Source organism: Apus apus, chromosome 5, assembly GCF_020740795.1.
Source record: "Apus apus isolate bApuApu2 chromosome 5, bApuApu2.pri.cur, whole genome shotgun sequence".
Lineage (NCBI taxonomy): Eukaryota > Metazoa > Chordata > Aves > Apodiformes > Apodidae > Apus > Apus apus.
In genome coordinates, this window is record NC_067286.1 from 50,283,275 (window position 1) to 50,300,704 (window position 17,430).

At 42.6% G+C, this 17,430-nt stretch overlaps 1 protein-coding gene and 1 long non-coding RNA gene across 3 annotated transcripts in view; one reads left to right on the forward strand and one right to left on the reverse strand.

The window, feature by feature from the left end:
* Nucleotides 1-2,954, reverse strand: part of ASB2 (ankyrin repeat and SOCS box containing 2) — a 51,124-nt gene extending 48,170 nt beyond the window's left edge. For both annotated transcript variants that reach the window (XM_051621956.1, XM_051621957.1), the window contains exon 1: nucleotides 2,286-2,954. The gene's annotated coding sequence lies outside the window, so the exon portion shown is untranslated. The remainder of the gene's footprint in view (nucleotides 1-2,285) is intronic.
* Nucleotides 1-17,430, forward strand: part of LOC127385825 (uncharacterized) — a 23,719-nt gene continuing 6,289 nt past the window's right edge. The window contains exons 1-2 of the long non-coding RNA XR_007889763.1: nucleotides 1-83; nucleotides 16,661-16,723. This is a non-coding gene — a long non-coding RNA (uncharacterized LOC127385825). The remainder of the gene's footprint in view (nucleotides 84-16,660; nucleotides 16,724-17,430) is intronic.

The window sequence follows — 17,430 nt, forward strand, 5'->3', positions numbered from 1 at the left end:
GCAGAAAAATCTAGAGAAGAATGCTGCTAAATATGAAGTATATGAAGATTTCCTACTGAAAACCAGTGACAAACTGTCTGACAGTAAGTGTTACTCTAAGGCACCTGCTGGCTCTTTTACTGTAATAACAGCAGCTGTCACTGTGTCCCTTTACTCCTGTCTGGTGAATGCAGTCCCCAGCAATCAGCTGTGCAGAGATATTTACAGGAGTAGCTGGCTGCTGGTTGCAGGAACAGCAGGGAGAAAGTCAGACTCACTGATCTGGGGCTCAGCCTGTGTGCTTGATCAGCACTGTCAAGCTGTAGGTAGAGGACAAGGGAGCCAGATCCCTCCTACAGTACCTGCAGCCCAGTTTGACTGTGGGATCTGCACAACCTATGGCTAGGAACCAGGAGCACACGCTTCTCCAGCTGATAGCAGTTGAAGGTACAGAAACCTTCAACCTACCAATAAAACTGTGCTTGGGAAGAAAGTAAGCCAGAACTGCATAATGCAGCCTAGCAGCATCACAGCAACTAACTAATTATGTTGTTGACTCAGGAACTGGGTTAGTCCAAGATGACATGAAGTTGCTGAAAGGATTCAAAAAGTATGTGTTTTGTTTCTGCTTTGCTGAGTTTGTCCACTATTGAAGGTGGGATCTAAAACATGGCCCTTGCACAGAGAGACCTCTTAGACCTGCAGACTCCAACCATGTAACACAGTCAGCAGGGCAGTGATGCTTGATTGGCTTCACCACACTATCACTGCAAGCACAGACTAGACTGAAAGTGGTTATAAACTCTCTAAGCCTCTTTACCTCCTTGCTTCCCATTTCCATCATGGGCTGTTAGCTCTTTTGTGCTCCTGCCCCCACACAACCACACAGCACTTGAATAGAGCCAACCTAAAGAAACCTGCCTGGTCATAATGCAATTGGGCTTGTGTAGCCCTTTTCTCAGACCACACAGGCACATCCTCAGCCCTCAGGACTTAGATTTTGATCATGATTGAATTCTGTCAGTCCAGGTGATTGTGGAACTTGCCCTAAAATGGCTTGGGAGTACATGTTTGTGTGGGAGCAGTGTGGATGGGAGACAGCTCTGAATTTCTGCATCCACCTTTTTGTAAGTGACACAGTCTGTTTTTCTCCATTATTTTATTAGAGGGTTAGAGCTGCAGTAGAAGAGGCTCCAGACTGTTTTATAGCTCCATGTTTTTCAGCAAATCGGTTGTGACCCCTGTAGACTCATGCAAGGCAACCAAGAGGGCTGTGATATGTTGAAACATTTATTACACTATTAAATTAATAAGTCCTGCTTCTTGACCCCACCCTACATATTTAAGGTCAACTATGCTCAGTCAGCTCCTTCAAACAAGCAAGTCAGTCCAACAAGCTTTGATATTTTTTTCTCCTGCTTTTATAACAAATATACTGGGGTCAAGTGAATATTTGTGTTAAAATGAGGGGGGCCACTACCCAGTGGAGGCTGCTAAACATAGATCCAGCTTGCAGGAAGCTTATTTGGTGTAGATAAACCCACTTGTGTTTTAATGCTATATTTAAACACTTAGGTGATTTTCTGCTAAGTAAATTCACTGATTTGTTGTTTACATACAAGTAAAGGACCTGTCTATCATTACCAAAGTCTCTAATCCTGCTGAGTTACACATACCTTAGAGAAGATGCATCAAATGCACTTTCTTAAATACATCTTAAATCCTACCCAAATCCTTTCAAGTATACAAGGTATTTGGGTTTTCAGTACAATCTTAATTTGAGGTGATAATTCTGCACCAGAAGAGTTATCACTAAGATCCATTTAACACCTAGTCAGGTGCTAAGCCTATAAATAGTTTATCTCTTGGAAACATTTAGACCTTCAGCCATGAAAAGTCACTGGCTTGCTTTCACTGTGAGGTCAAATCTGTTTGAAGGAATAGCTTGTTTAAAGGACACAGAAGTCCCCATACCGATTTTTTAAATTTATTTATTTTTTTAATAAACCAAACAAAAACCAAGCAACAGGGATTCTCTTAAAAACTCATTTCACTTTTGGTGTGAAGTCTCACACCAGGTTAATTTCCTTGTTGGGTCACTACAGAGTCTGGCTGTATTCATTCTCTACTCATGGAACACCACCTTATCTGTTGAAGAGTTTTCCTCCTGTCCATCATCATGCTTTCCACAAATTAGATTCCCTGGGATTAAAAGTTTAAAGCCCTCAGTAGCACAGGTATGAGCACAATACATTTCCCTGACAAAACCTTGAAAGGAAATTATTTCAGCCACCTTGTTTTCTTACCTTTCCATCTTCACTGAGTAAAACAGGGTTGTTTCATTTCAGCGGGCATCCACTAGCAGAGGCATTTCAGGTAATTTTCTCACACCTCAGACCAGCTGATGGTTTGGACTCAGCAGATTAAGCAGAAGTTTCCACTGTCCAGGCAGGGTTGGGGAAGGAAGCAAGGTGAGTTCTTTTCCTAAGGAGTCTGTTTCAAGCCTCTTCAAAGTTGCAAGGAAAGAACCTGGAAACGTGAAACTCTCACATTTAAAAACTGTCAAGCACAAAGAATTCCCAGTTTCTAGTTTTGGAATTCATGATTGATGAGATGACCTCCACGTGCAATAGAAGGGAGAACGCTGAGTGCTGAGATACCAGTGCTCCTAACTAGCCATCTTGAATCGATTCCCACTGCTAGACACACTCCCCAGCAGAAAGATTAGGCTGTTATGCAGTGGTCCTGGTCCCTTGTGGATTTTGTAAAATGCAGGCACTTCCTCAGAGATCCATGAGTAGTCAGAATATCTTGAAGTAAGAAGTCTACACATCAGCAGAATTTGGTCCCTACCCTGCAAAGAAAGGACAGTAAGGTATATGTGGTAGATGGTAGGTGGCACCTATACCCACTATGTGGTCCAGTTCCCTTGTGCTCTTCTGCTGGTTATAGGGAACACAGTGGGGACTCTGCTAAGAGCTATTATCAGGAAGCACAGGACTCCCTCAGCTACAAAGCAGATCTTGATAAAGAATTTAGCCATCCTGTCAGATGACTACAAAAAAAGCCAGCATGACCTTGAAACCGTGCTATGGGAACATGATACCACAAAATTCTTAACATTATTAAGCATGTTATTTATGGTTTATAGGGTGGTATTTAGGTCAACAGAGTCACACCACCTAAAAATCAAATTATTTGTCGTGCTGAATGCCATCTTCTTGCAAGAATTCCTCAGGGACCAGGCATATAACAGCTGAAGAGGGGAACATTTCTCCAGTTACTGCTGACTGTAAATATAATATATATCACTCTCTTTTGAACAAAATATAAAAAAATTATGATTGTCAAATGAGTGGTGTCCATGGCCACTGCACAGCCTCGATTTCCTCCCTGTTGGAAGTCTCTCATTGATATCAAGTGGGTTCCTGGAGGGGGGCCAAGTGCAATCAAGGTCCCCACTCCCATGGTCAGCTGAACTCCTGGAGACTCACTTCGCTCCCCAAAGCAAACTCCTGACCACCCAGACTAGCAGCATTAATTATGAGGAGTTATCACAGCAGCAGGCACTGTCTTGCACTAACAGCTGGGAACAAGGAGATCCAAACTGTCCCTCAGCTCTGCCAGCAAGTTACAAAGAGACTGGGAAAAAGTCACATAATGCCATCTTTCAGTTTCTCCACAAAGAACAGTATTTCTCCACCTCACATTTTGTCTGAAAGATAATAGACACATTAAACAACTGAAATACTGTGGCAAAAGGTGCTAAAAAGGACTATGTATCATCAGAAGCACACGCGGCTATGCGTGTGTGGTATGCATATTGCACAGAGCATTGCAGTCTTATCTTGATGCCCATCTGTACTACTAAAAGCCATGGATTAGGTTCCTTTGAGGTGATCTGACAACAGACAGGATATAAAGCTAGAACAGGGAGACTTCTACTTCTTGGCACTTCATGTCCCAACATGTTCTTCAAAGCTGATCTTTTCAGGCTTCAGCTCCTGGGAATGTAAACCTGAGAAGCAGAGTATCGTTGGAGAAAGCCACAGCGCATGGAGTCTGCTAGGATAAATAAATCCACTCAGAGACTGCCTAAGTTTAGCTATATATATATGGACATTTCTAGAAAGTGATAACTGCAATGGTTTTTCCAGTGTTTCAAGGGCTTTCTCCAGCCTCTCCCAAAGCCCAGTATTAAAGTGTTTTGCAGAATAATCCTATCTTAACAGAGAGATAACAGAGACACAGAGAAGTGTTTGCTCAGAGAAGGAGTCAGTGAAAGGGCCAAGAATAGCTTCCAAAGACAGTTCCCAGGCTGTTACAGCTTTGGGACTAGTTCTGAACCTCTCTCAGTCTTTGGTTGAAATCCTGGCCCTACTGAGACAAAACAGATTATGTTACCTTGCAAAAATAAAGAGGATGGAGGAATGTGTATTATAGTGAGGGTGGGAAATCCCGAAGGTAGGATATGGTAATAACAATAAATAACCCCAGTACTGTCCAAGACTAGTTAATGGGGTACAGAAACAGACTCTTTTCTTCACTTTTTTCTGATCCACTGTGCTGGCATTCCTGGCTACAGCATGTGCCTGCACAGGCCAGCACAGCCACACCAGGAGGCTTCTGTAAGGGCACAGGCTGAGGAGAGCAGAGCCGTAGACTCCGATCCTGTTGGTTAGAAGGGGACTTGAGCCAATTAATGGTTTCCTGCTGAGGAAACCATTTATCACCAGGATTTACTTCTGAAGAAATTAATGTCATACACTTTGTGACACAGCCTGAGTAATCCAGAAAGTTGCAGTCTGGTTTTGGAGACCAGATTAAGTGCAAGATGCTATGAAGAAGGCACAAAACAAGCTACTGGTGGGGAGTGGTGGAATAATACAATGTGGTCATAAAAAGTGGGAAGCATACATTTATCTGCTTTAGATTAATGTACTGTTGCTTCAGCAGATTAATATTTTGAACCTCAACAGATTAAAATTCTGAACCTCAGCATCAGGTTAGATGGTCTTCCTTAATTAATTCTTTTAATACTCTTTTTCTTTTGTTTTCCCTGAACATCCAAGCTTCATAAATATAGATGTAACTGTTGTATGCAACACAACTGTTGTATGGAAACACATCGGTGATAAAAAACCATTTACATTACACTGGTCATGATAGGAATGAGTGGGGTCAATGTATATTTTGGTGCACTCTGGTTCAGGGCATCCACTGTGAAATTAGTGAAGAACCCTTTGCTTTAGTTCCTTCTTCTCTGGGAGAAAGCAAGAGCTACAAAATGGACAGAGGATTACATACTGGATCACTGTGGGAACAGTGATGGCTGATGCTACTGGAATCACTCACAGTGCTAAAACCATATCATGATACTTTAGAGCCTTTTCAGTGTGAGAATAGTGGGATTCAGAGGCATTTGGTCTTTTGCTCTTCCCACACTAGCTCATCACCCTATTCAGCTCAGTTTGCCCATGGGGTTTACACCAGTCCCTTGAAATTCCCCCTGAAACTGGAGTCGAACACAGCTGTGCTGAGTTTGGCCCTCCATCCCCTCCTCCCAGTGCACACATATTCCTCCCCAGTCCATTATTCAAGGGCTGAGACCACCTGGTAGCTCTGAGAGCACCTGCAGCCGAAAGAGGAGAGTGGAGTGCATTGCTGTTCTACTCATCCTGCACTCCGCCCCTGATGGCAGTCCAGCCCCAGAGTGCTCCTCAGTTCTGGGGTGGAAGAGTTAGAGCAGGATGTCAGGAGTAGAGGTTCTCCAGGGCCAGATGATGTGAGCAGGAATGAAGGAGCATGAAAGGGCAGGATGCAAAGCCAGCATTGCAGATCCCATGATACCATGGCAGTACGTTGGTACTGGTCAGTGACACACACACACTGCACTTTGTTGTCACAGCGACCGTCACCCTCTCTGAGAGGTGATTCATTACCTACAAAACACAGGGGCTCTACTGTCAGAACAATGTTCTATTCACAATGTCAGAACAGCATGTTCCATTCACAGCTCTCCTGCAGGCTGCCAAATCTTCCTACTAGAGCAAGCTCATTAGAAAACACTACCAAATTGGAAAGGAAGTATCTGACACTGCTTTGCACCAGGCTGCAGTGAACCAAGCCCTTGACTTCTCCCTCACACCAGTCTAAACGGGAGAGCTGGTTGCTAAAGATTTGTGTCCTAAGAGTCACTGAATTAGACACTCCTAAGTGACTCACCAGCTAATGAATCTAGAGGCACTCATTGCAGGCAGCATCAAATTCTTTCAGATCTAGCCTCAAACTCCTTGTCTTTTGTCTCAGTCCAAAGGTATCATCAGCTTTAATAGCTCTGGCATCAAAACACTCCTCACCAGCAACCCTCCTTGAGTCACCAAGAATTACCCAGCTAGTAAAAGCCCTAAAGCCCTTTGGGAAAGCAGCTGAGTACTGTTCATGCCCTGTGCTTACTGCCAAACTGAACAAGGAGTGGTACTGGTGCCAAAGATGCTAACCATTAGGGCAGGTAGGCAAGCTGTGGTCAGAGCTACCACTGGTGCCTTGACTGGCATGTGTGGAGCTGGGCCCTGAGCCCAGATGCACAGATTCATACGTGCTCTCCAAAATGTCCCACCACTGTGCTGCAGATCCTGCTTCCTTCTTGCCTTGAGAATCCTAAGCTCCATCCTGGGCAGTTGCCAAATCAGTGCTTGGTACTGCCTTCACCTCTCCCTTGCCCAAGTACAGCCATGAGATGTAATTTGGACCTCTCAGCCAGAGCAGAGGGAAAGAGGCTCAAATTCATTTCTTATCATCATGCCATTGATAAGAGACAAACAAAGTGCTGCAGCACTTTAAAAAAATCAGCGGCTGAAGAGGAACTCTTTATAAGGGCATGTAGTGATAGGATGAGGGATAATGGTTTTAAGATGGAAGAGGGAAGATTTAGGTTCAATATTAGGAAAAAAAGTCTTTACTGGGAGGTGATGAGACACTGGAACAAGTTTCCCAGAGAAACTGTGGATGCCCTATCCCTGGAAGTGTTCAAGGCCAGGTTGGATGGGGCTTTGAGCAACCTGGTCTAGTGGAAGGTGTCCCTGCCCATGCAGGGGGATTTGAACTAGATGATCTTTAAGGTCCTTTCCAACCCAAACAACTCTATGAATCTATGGTGTGGGGCAGGCTGCATATAGGGCTGGGCACTTGTGGCTCTGGCTCCTGGTGAAAACATCACCTTCCCTCAATCCCAAATCAGCTGCCCAAACTATGGGAAGGTAAGGGAGATCACATGGACTCTTTCCATAATGTCCCTAGCAGTAATCTTTAGGTAATGCCTTACAGTGAATGTGGGGTTTTCAAGGAAAGGGAACTTTGCTCAGAAAAGGTCTGGGATAGGGTTCCACTTTATGTTTTTTTGCTCTTTCTTTTTTGGGGGGGGAGGGTTGGTGGGTTTTTTTTGCTAAATAGAGCTAAAGAGCGGACCTGGTACACTGGAGAATTGAACCTGCATTTCTCAGTTTCCAGCAGAGTGTTCCTCTCACAGGAGGCACTGTATTGTCACACGCATTTGAAAAACTCTCTCAAACTGAAAAACCACTAGCAGGGACCAAGGTAATTGGGCCGTTTCCCAGAACAGCATAATCCCACCTTCATATTATTGTGACTGCCCATGAAAGCCACATGGATATGGGGACCCATGGTGCCAAGCATCTCTGTAGGTATTTGCTGGAGAGAGGCTTGTCTTTGGTCCCCCCGTGCTCTCCAGTGAGAGTGGGGTACTGACAGCTCTTCATCCAAAGCATGGGACAGCGGCTGGCTTGGGCTGTGCTGCTCACTGGACTGCCCTGGATGATGTTTTGTATGAAAATTGCCTTCTGATCACATGGAGGATGAGGAAAATGCCTTTTCTTCATCTGGTACCACAGCCCCCTCTCCAGTGTGTCCCTTAGAAAACAAATATCAATTGCTGTTTTATTCAGAAAAGTGTGATGGAGTATTTCACTGACTCAGTTCCACCAGATTCTGTTCCACATTTCAGATTTTAAAATGTATTTTATGATACTATAGTTACTACTTAAAGCGCTGCTGTATAGTTATAGACCCAGAATGAACCGATACTCCTGTGGGCTCTGCAGATATTAAAACTACAACAAAAACAAACAAAAAAAACCAAAATAAAAACCAAAACAAACCCACCAAAACTGCCCCACTTATGCTAATTCAGAGAAAGACATGGATTTTCATTTGGTGTTAAAGGCTCAATTCAACAGTATTTGGAACCTGATATTGTTTGGTAAATAGAAATTATCAAAGCTCATTTCACAGCTTAGATACCTTTAAAAGACTTCCCCTTTAAACAAACTACTACACAACCAACCCAGGGCAAAGTCAGAACAACAACTGACAGCAAACAAGTACAGTAAGACAAGGAAGAGATTAAGAACGTTTAAAGTTCTGAGGAAGGCAAGCGTTTTTGTTGATGTGTTAACAGAAATGACTGAAGAACAGCTTATGTATGTGAAAACACAACCCCAGTAACTGTCCTGCTCACTCAGGTGAGGGGCAGCATGCTCTGCCATCTGCAGGGACAGCCAGCCCTGCAGAGCTGCAAGGTTTCATTTACCATGAGCAGTATCATGGGTATTCTTATATGATCAGCTTCACTGAGACTTAAAAAGCAAGATTTAAAGGTGACTGGGTGCATCCTACTGATTCTGGCTGCCTCTGCCCATTTCCTGGCACCCTCTTTTCTCTGAACATCCTTATAGAGTCATAAAATTGTTAAGGGACCTTAAATATCATCTAGTTCCAACCCCCTTGCCATAAGCAGGGAACACTACCACTAGATCAGGTTGCACAAAACCTCATCCAACCTGGCCTTAAAAACCTCCAGGGATGGGGCATCAACAACCCCCCTGGGCAACCTATTCTAGTTCCTCACCACCCTTATAGTGAAGAATTTCTTCCTAATATCTAACCTAAACCTCCCCTCTCTCAGTTTAAAACAATTACCTCTTGTCCAATCACTATCTTCTCTGATGAAAAGCCCCTCCCCAGCTTTCCTGAAACCATTTCCAGAACCACTGCTAATGCTGAAACTGCCTCTGAATTAAAACAAGACTTTCAAAAACATGGGTGCCCGTTGAGATACTACAACAGATTGTAAATACCTAAAAATGAAAGTCACAGGATCTTTATACTAGAGTTGTACTTTGCTGCTTGTATCCTTCAGCTTTCCTAGAGGCCAGGATCACCCCCTCTCCCTGCAGGGAGTGAGGCCTGGGCCTCCCAGACAGAGAGGTCATTTCAGGATCTCATCCTTAAAATGAGAATGACAGCTGCAAATGTAAAATGCTACTTCTAAGACGCATTACAGCTCCCATTTTGACTGCAGTCTTTCACATTTTTGGAAACTAAGTCAGAATTTTCCACTGAATGAAACATTTCAATTTTAGCAACAATTTCCCTTGCTTCCCTTCTCCTTCCAAAATGCTTCAAAGGTTTTCAACTAAAACTGTAAACTGCTGCATATAATTTTTGTTTCCTTATCCTTTTCTTTAGGCCATCCTAAGTACCTTTTATTTTCCAGGCTCTGGAAAAGCTGTTTGTTTTAGTGTGGGCCTCAGGAGGATGGCAAAGCTATTTGTAGAGAGCTTTTTTTAATGTCATGTAGTTTCCCTTCCATGCCACTGCTACTGAGCTTATTTCCAGTATTAACCACTTTTTACAATAAGTAGTAGCTATGTTTCAAGTAGATAACACAGCATCAGCTGGTGGGATAGCAATCTGATGAAACTGTATCTATTAACAAAACCGTTTTGTTTTGTTTTGTTTTAAGTTAGTATTAATGAAGCAAGTCCATCATGCTCAGGAGAGGATTTTCCCATCACATAACTGTGTTCTCCATAGAACAGCTGTATCCCTTTGCCTGAAATGTGTTCTCCAGGGACAAGGGAAAGAGAAAGAAAGAAATGGGAAGAAAACAGGATAGAAACCAAATTCTCATTAATAACATAAAGTGCTAAGAACATTGTGTTTCAAAGATTACTCCAATCTCTAATTCCTGATCAGTACAAGATCACTATGTAGAACAGATTAACCCACAACTGCCTGTCACCAGTTGTTGTTTTTCTGGAAATATTCCTACTCAACAGCTGCTTCTGGCTGCTTTCAGAACTGGAAGCTGGTCAACTGCTGCAATCCACAATGAAAATGCCTGCAATTCACAAATTAGCCCACTACCAAACAGCACATGCCCTCAGCAAGTACACAACTGGTACATACGTATCTCATTAAAACAAGATACACTTCACATCAACATTATAGAATTAAACAGGCACAATTGTGGCTCCGTTCAGTTTCCTAGCTGAAGAAGCATCTTTGTGTTACTTGACTGCCACTCAGCGAATGACTTGCTCTCAGTATTAGAGAGAATTAAATGTGGATAATGTTTGATGTTATGAGTTGCATTAAATCTAGCCTACTTTTAATTCATACTTTCACTCCTTCATAGGAACCTGAAAAGGAATTGTAAACTTTAACTAGGGCTTCTGCTCTACAAACTGGGAAAATAACTGAAAACATTGAATACCGACAGGAAAAAAGTACTGACTGACTTACACTCAGGCAACAGGAGTACATAAAACTGAGTACAAGCACTGACTGCACAAAAGCTTAAAAAGCTCAAGTGTAAAAAAGAAGACCAAGTATCTGTAGTTTCCTCTTAAATTTAATACACATATATTAAATACATAAAAAATATATTATAGCAGACTTGAATCCAGTAGATTCTGATATTTCTGCAACCTAAGGCGTTTCCCTGGATTTGTACTCTTGCAGGCACCAAGAGCACTTATTATTCTAAAGAGTCTAGGTACCAATGAGTGAAGCATCTGAGATTTCCCCAAAAGAGAAACCCACAAGAGGTTTTTTGCTTGAGGTCATTTACCAACAAAAGGCTGGAGAGTTAAAATACCTTTGTTTCAGGCTGGAGGCACATGGGAAAAACAATCTGTAACTGCTGTGTCTGGACAGCTTTGGAACTGTAACAGAGGTTTGTTCATCTGATTACCAAGTGCTGGTCCTTGCTGTCAAGACCTACATCTGTCCACTTGCTTCGTATCACCATTTTTTCTAGAAATTTTCCTGTTTCCTTTGCCTTGCCTCACTAGGATAGACTTAAAGGACAACTGCGATGATCATCATCTCTGGGATTGAACATACACAGACCAACCTGAGTGCACGAGAACAAAGGGATGCAAAATGCTGTGGATTTAATTGGGGCTAAAGCCTAGTCTGCTTCATGCTCTTTGTTGCTGAGATAAATGAGTTACCAAAAAAAAAAAAAAAAAAGTAAGTTTGGGCAAGTAAAAGGGGCAATGCAAAAATCCAATGCTTGTAATTTCACCCACGAGCCATAAAGAGGAACACTTACAGAGATACAAAACTGGCCTGTGGCACCCCTTGCGGAGGCCAGCAAAGCAGAGGGTATCACACCGACGGCTCAGCATCACCAGCCCAGCCCAGAGGCAGCCGCGCTCCGCAGCGGGGGCTCTGCCGCAGAGCCCCGGCCCGGCCCCGGGAGCGGCGGGAGGCCCGGCCCGGGCTTTGGCAGGGTGCCTGTGCCATCTAGCGGCTGTTCTGCCTCACTGCCGAAATCTGCCGCCTGTGGTGAGACCTTCTGGAAGGTAATTAGTTAGCCGATTGCTAATAACTTTAGCTGGGTAAAGTCGTATGCTAAATGGAAGACGGACAGACTCTATTGCTTCCACAGGCACACAACTGTCGAGACATTAAATACCAGGGAGAAATGAATGCAGGAAAGTCAGTTCTTTCTGCCCAGCTCTTTTCCTGTTACCCGTGAAAAGGAAAGACCTGCACTTCTGCCCTCTGGGAACTACTCATGACATTCGACTCAAGGTGTTAAAAACTCCCTCAAAGTCTTTTTAAGTGCTTCAGAGCACTTGGATGTTTCCCTCTGGAGCGATCCAATAAACGGTTAAATGAAATGGATGTTAGAGTTGTTATTCCAGAGGTAAATGAAGCATGAAGTGCCTTACATGTTTGCCTTTTCTCTAATTAATAAGATCCTAATTTATAAGCTCCTACTGAATCACAGCTGTCATAAGCCTCTGTTTGGGTGGGTTTGCTAGAGCAAGACAGCCTCTGCTTGTCAGGGCACACAAAACCCTTCCTCACATATTTGTAAACTCAGGATCTTCAGTACAAGATGCCAAAACTGCATGAGAGTCACTTGCTAAGTAAAACTCCTGCTAGCAGCCTGGAGCATGTTTAATGCCATGTGATTCTTTTAGCCTGACTGAAAAAGCCACCAGACAGCACAGCCAGGCTGCTGTGTTTGAGGACAGGGCAAATGAACAGATCTTTGATGTGGTAAGTAACGTGCAGCAGAGATAACACACTGAAATTGAGCACTCCTGCCTGATGAGCCTTCAGGCAATGCTGCAGCTGTTTTAGGTGCAGCTAGGTGCATTGGCTGCTTGATCAGAGATTCTGTTAGCTCTGTCCCAACTTCATCCTGTAGAGAAACAAGCCAAGAAGTAACTGTCTGTTGCAAAAAATGGGACAAAATGTGGGCAAAGGTAGCAAGACTCCAGGAAACTTTCCTACTTGTACAACTGTGGCCAGTGGAGCACAACGGACAGCAAATCCCACTGTTCCTGAAAAGCCCATGCTCTTTCTTTTTCTGTCAATGTTTTGGTTTGTCTCAAGTCCTCTCTTAAGCTTTTTTTTTCAGTGATGACCAGTGATAGGACAAGGGGTAATGGATGCAAATTGGAGCATAGGAGGTTTAAGGTGAATATCAGGAAATTTTTTTTTACTATGAGAGTGACAGAGCACTGGAACAGGCTGCCCAGAGAGGTTGTGGAGTCTCCTTCACTGGAGACATTCAAAACCCGCCTGGACACGTTCCTGTGTGATGTACTCTAGGTGACCCTACTCTGGCAGGGGGGTTGGACTAGATGATCTTTCGAGGTCCCTTCCAACCCCTATGATTCTATGATTCTATGATTCTCTCCCACTTCTGCTCCTCTCTCCCCTGGGTGAGGTGGAGGTGGGTGGAGGCCAGCAGCCACCAGTGCTGAGGCCAGCTCAGACACATGGCTATCACCATCCCCAGGGTGATGGGAGCAGCCACTGGCATCCTGCTCCACTCAGCAGCAAGGTATGCTGGCTGCCCAGGAGATAAAATGTGAGAGGTTTCAGCAATATAAAAAGCTATTGTGTTAATGCTGGATTAACAGGAAAAAAGGCCAAGTTTAGGGCTGCTCTTATCTCCCCTTAACATGCTCCTGTGTGCTTGGGGAACAGGCTATTGAAGTGGCTTTTTTCCAGAGACGAACTGACAGGCAGGTGCAGAGGGTTTTGCTTGGAAGAGGAAGACTGAAGTGAAATGCATCACCCAGACTAAGGATCCCCTTGCATTAGTGGCTTAAATTCAAGCTGCCTTATTGTGAATTTTTTTTCAATATCAAGTTAAGAAGAGAAATTTTAAAAACTTAAGATGTTTGCTCCATTATTGTTTCCCTTAAGTGAATTATCAGCAATGTAGTTACTATGCATATTTATCACCTTTAATTATGATAAATCATTCCAATGCAATGACACCTGGCAAGATTTTGTTCTAATTGCAATAGCTGAGTAAATAAATATGTGGAAAGCTGCAAAAATACAAAGAAGAGAGGGATTGCTAGTGAATTATATTCAGCCATAGTAAGAACCAACAAGAGACAGAGTAACAGCTCATACTCCGTTATTGTGATAAGGCCTGGAGAAGTGGTGCAGAAAAGTGAGGTGGTGAGAGATGTAAGACACTGAAGCAGAACTGAGAGGAGAGCAAGACTCTTCCTTTCATCTTACCTGATTTCAATTCACTCTCTCAAGGAGGACATAGGATTCCACAAGGAGAATAACCTCTGCTCATGCAGCAGCATCACTCTGGTTAAGTTTTGTGCACGGAACAAAACACTATCTTCTTAAGAGACCTCTGCATGAAATGAATACTGGAATTAATCACTGTAGCATCTTATCCCTCACTGTATCCAAACTATAAAGTGCACGTTACAATCCAACAGCAAAATGAACTTTAAAATTCAGTTTTGTGTACAGGAAAATGCTGGGATATATGATGGTACTCTTTTCTACTAAAATGGTTCCTAATAAATGTTTAATATTTAAAATTCAGTGCTGGCTAGGGTAAAAGGTGCTATCAGATTTGCCATGATAGATAAAGGCAAATGGCTAAAGCAGAGGGAAGACCAGTTTACTTCTCACAACAGTAGCAGCCTTTTGAATTTGAAGGTTTCCTTCCAGAACCTGAGAAAAGTTTGTGAATGATCGTAGCATTTTTGTGCAAGGGGCACACAAACACAAAGCCTGATATTCAGCATTCAGAATCTTTTAATGTTTTAATTAGAGAAGATGCCTGTCTATCCCCTAGACACAATGCAGCCTGGCTGAGCACCCCAGAGTCTTAAAATGACAAATGATTTGACACCCAAATGGGCTCAGGCTTACAGAATTTGGACAATCTTTTGCATGATGCTTGTTAAGCAACCAGCACATGGGAGCCCGGTCTGCACCTGGTAGTTCTGGCTATATTAACAGTATTGAATCAGTAACTAATGAGAGCTGTCAGGAATTGGCAAGCACTGCTTATAAAGTTGTCACTGGAAGCCAGTGCCCACCCGCCCCCTCCCCCCCTACACTCTAAGGTATTTAATAATTTTTTCTAAATTACTGTTTAATTTTCACATTAACTCATCTGAAAAGTTGTGCTGATAGCTTAAAAAACAAAGCAGAGAGGGAGAACGTGTAGTTCTTTCAACTGCAAGGACATGTTTGTTTTTTTTTCTTGGACTCCCTCCCCCTGAACTTGTCTGCTTTGCCCATTTGATAGAGCAAAGCCCATTTACCAGCATTGAGTGCCCCTGTGCTTTAGTCTTCTACTGGGGACAGAAGCAGCATATATTCAGGAGCCTGATTTGGTTTTCAGAGCATATAAAATGGTCATAAATATAAATACACTAAAGAGAGGAAGGTTTATTTGCGGCATTGGTTGCCCAGCAGTGGAACCAGTGTCTCATGGCTGTTTGTTCTTGCACCATAATCTAGCTCTGGGAAGCTGTAATTCATCATGGACTGAATTCTGCTTCAGTCATCTGTATATAAGGAACAATTTAATTAAAATGCAGGAATAACAAATACAGGTTCCATTGATATATAGTAGTTAAACCTTTCTGAGTCAGGATGTTGCCTTCAAGAGGCAGCCTTCCTGGTCTGCGTTTTCAGTTGGTTCTTTGAGGTTTTTTTAAGTAATAAGGCATTTCAGTAGCATGAAGTAAAACGGAAAATGCAAACATTTTCTTTATGGCAAGCAGAAAGTTGCCCCTGGCTACTGGTAACACCCAGACTTTTGTGTACAGGGAAGTGCTGGGATATAGGATGGTACTCTTTTCTACTAAAACAGTTCCTAATAAATGTTACTCAATGCTTATTTTTATGTTGTCATTGATAGTATTTTAAATAGGAGAAAACAACATGGAATTTCACCTTGATAAAGCTGTCCTGGTTTTTATGCTCCAAATATCAAGTGTTGATTCCTTTCTTTTCCTTTTTCTGCCAATGAATCAATGTAGTTTTTGTTGTCTGTGGGTCAGAAAGAGAAAGAAGAAAGACCTTACTTGAGCCAGCTTAGAAATAACACTATAAGAAAGTGTCTCAAACCACTGCACTTCTTGCACTGCATCGCATCGTGAGCACACTTCTGATTCCAAATACTGCAAATTGATTACACTGGTGAGATTTAAGCACCTGCTCATAATCGTGGATCCACTTGCAGGATGGATAGAAACTTTTCATAACAGGAAATCTGATACTGTGGGATTGGTCAAAGCACTCTTTTGGGAAATCATTCTCAGATACAGAACACCTGAAACCACAGAATCTGATAAGAGTTCTCCTTTTTAAGCAGGAACACTAGATAATATCTATAAAAGTTTAGGAATACAGTAACAGCTACAGGTTCCACATCATCCATAGGCCGTGGGACAGGTAGAAATAGTGAACAGGATTCTCAGAGAATAAAATTGCTCAAACTTATAGTCAGGTGAGTTTGAAATGGCCTAAAGGTTTGTAAATAGTGCTGTGGGATATTAGAAGTACCCCTCACCAACTGCTAGGGTTGTTACCAGCAGTAGTACTTGGTAGGCACTTAGCTGTACCTGGGATCTTTGTCCCTGCTAAGACCAGTGTTTTAGATGAACAAATTGTCAAATTTGTATTGAGGATAGAAAAACATCTACAAGAAAATAGGGCACAAGCCAGATGGTTTAAACCAGTACCAGCTGGAATGCAAATACATGATACCCGGCCTTAAAGATTCAGTAATGCTGAAAGTCCACTCTAGCATAACAAAGTTGAACTCTAAATTGGAAAGTCTGTATACTATGTCATTATCTTCTTACTTTTCTGTAAAGGTTGCAGAAAAGGATAACTGAATTCACCACTCTCATGTTAACAACTGCCAAAGAATATAAGTTAGATGGACCACCATTGACCCCACAGGATTCCATCAGCCCCATATTGGAGATTATAATTGGGACTGTTCAAGCTTACAAAGGCTGAAGGAAATCCTAGAACCATGTAATTTTTAGGTTTTTTTCTCCTTCTAAAGCAACCTGGAACAAGGAGTCACCTGCTGCTTGACTGAATGGACCCTTAGAGACTGAAAACCAAGGTGAGTGTCCTGTTTGATGTATCCACCACCCTTATAAAATGGTAGTCACTCCAGGCTCAGTTCCAGGAGGGAAGAGTTTGAGATGGCATCAGCAAGCTGGCTTTGGTTTTCCTGCAATAATTGTGGCCCATGTCATCCTGGGTGGTGTATTAATAACTGTTATAAATCTTGTTGGAAAAAGCCATCATCAAGGTTGGAGTGGGGGAAATAAAATCAGAAAAGGTGCAGCCAGATACATAAGCTAGTGCTGTGTATGCAAGTGGCACCAACTGCCCAGTGAAGAAGAGTTAACTATGAGACTCAGTGTTTTAATATTACATTAAAGTCTATCTTCTGTACCTTCTCAAGATAGTAGAGTAGTTACCCAAGTTCTGGTATTAACTCTTTGTACTGATGTTTTGGTTCTTTTTCTTTTGCAATTTGATTGCAACAATGGGCAAACCATTGCCAAATGGAAATTGATGCCAGAAAAGAACTGAAGGGAGGACTGTTATAGAAGAAATTTTATTAACTTTATTCTTCTCTCTAAATAGTCTCATTTAGCATTAGTAACTCAGCACTAGTAGCTGAAGTAGTGGAAGCCTTAGGCCGCAAGAGCTGATTGAGAGTAAACTTTTTGATAAAGCTAATGGGGCTAACACAGAAGTAGCTGAATCCAGCAGATGCAAGTGGAATGAAGAAGATAAGAACCAAGGAAACAATTCCAA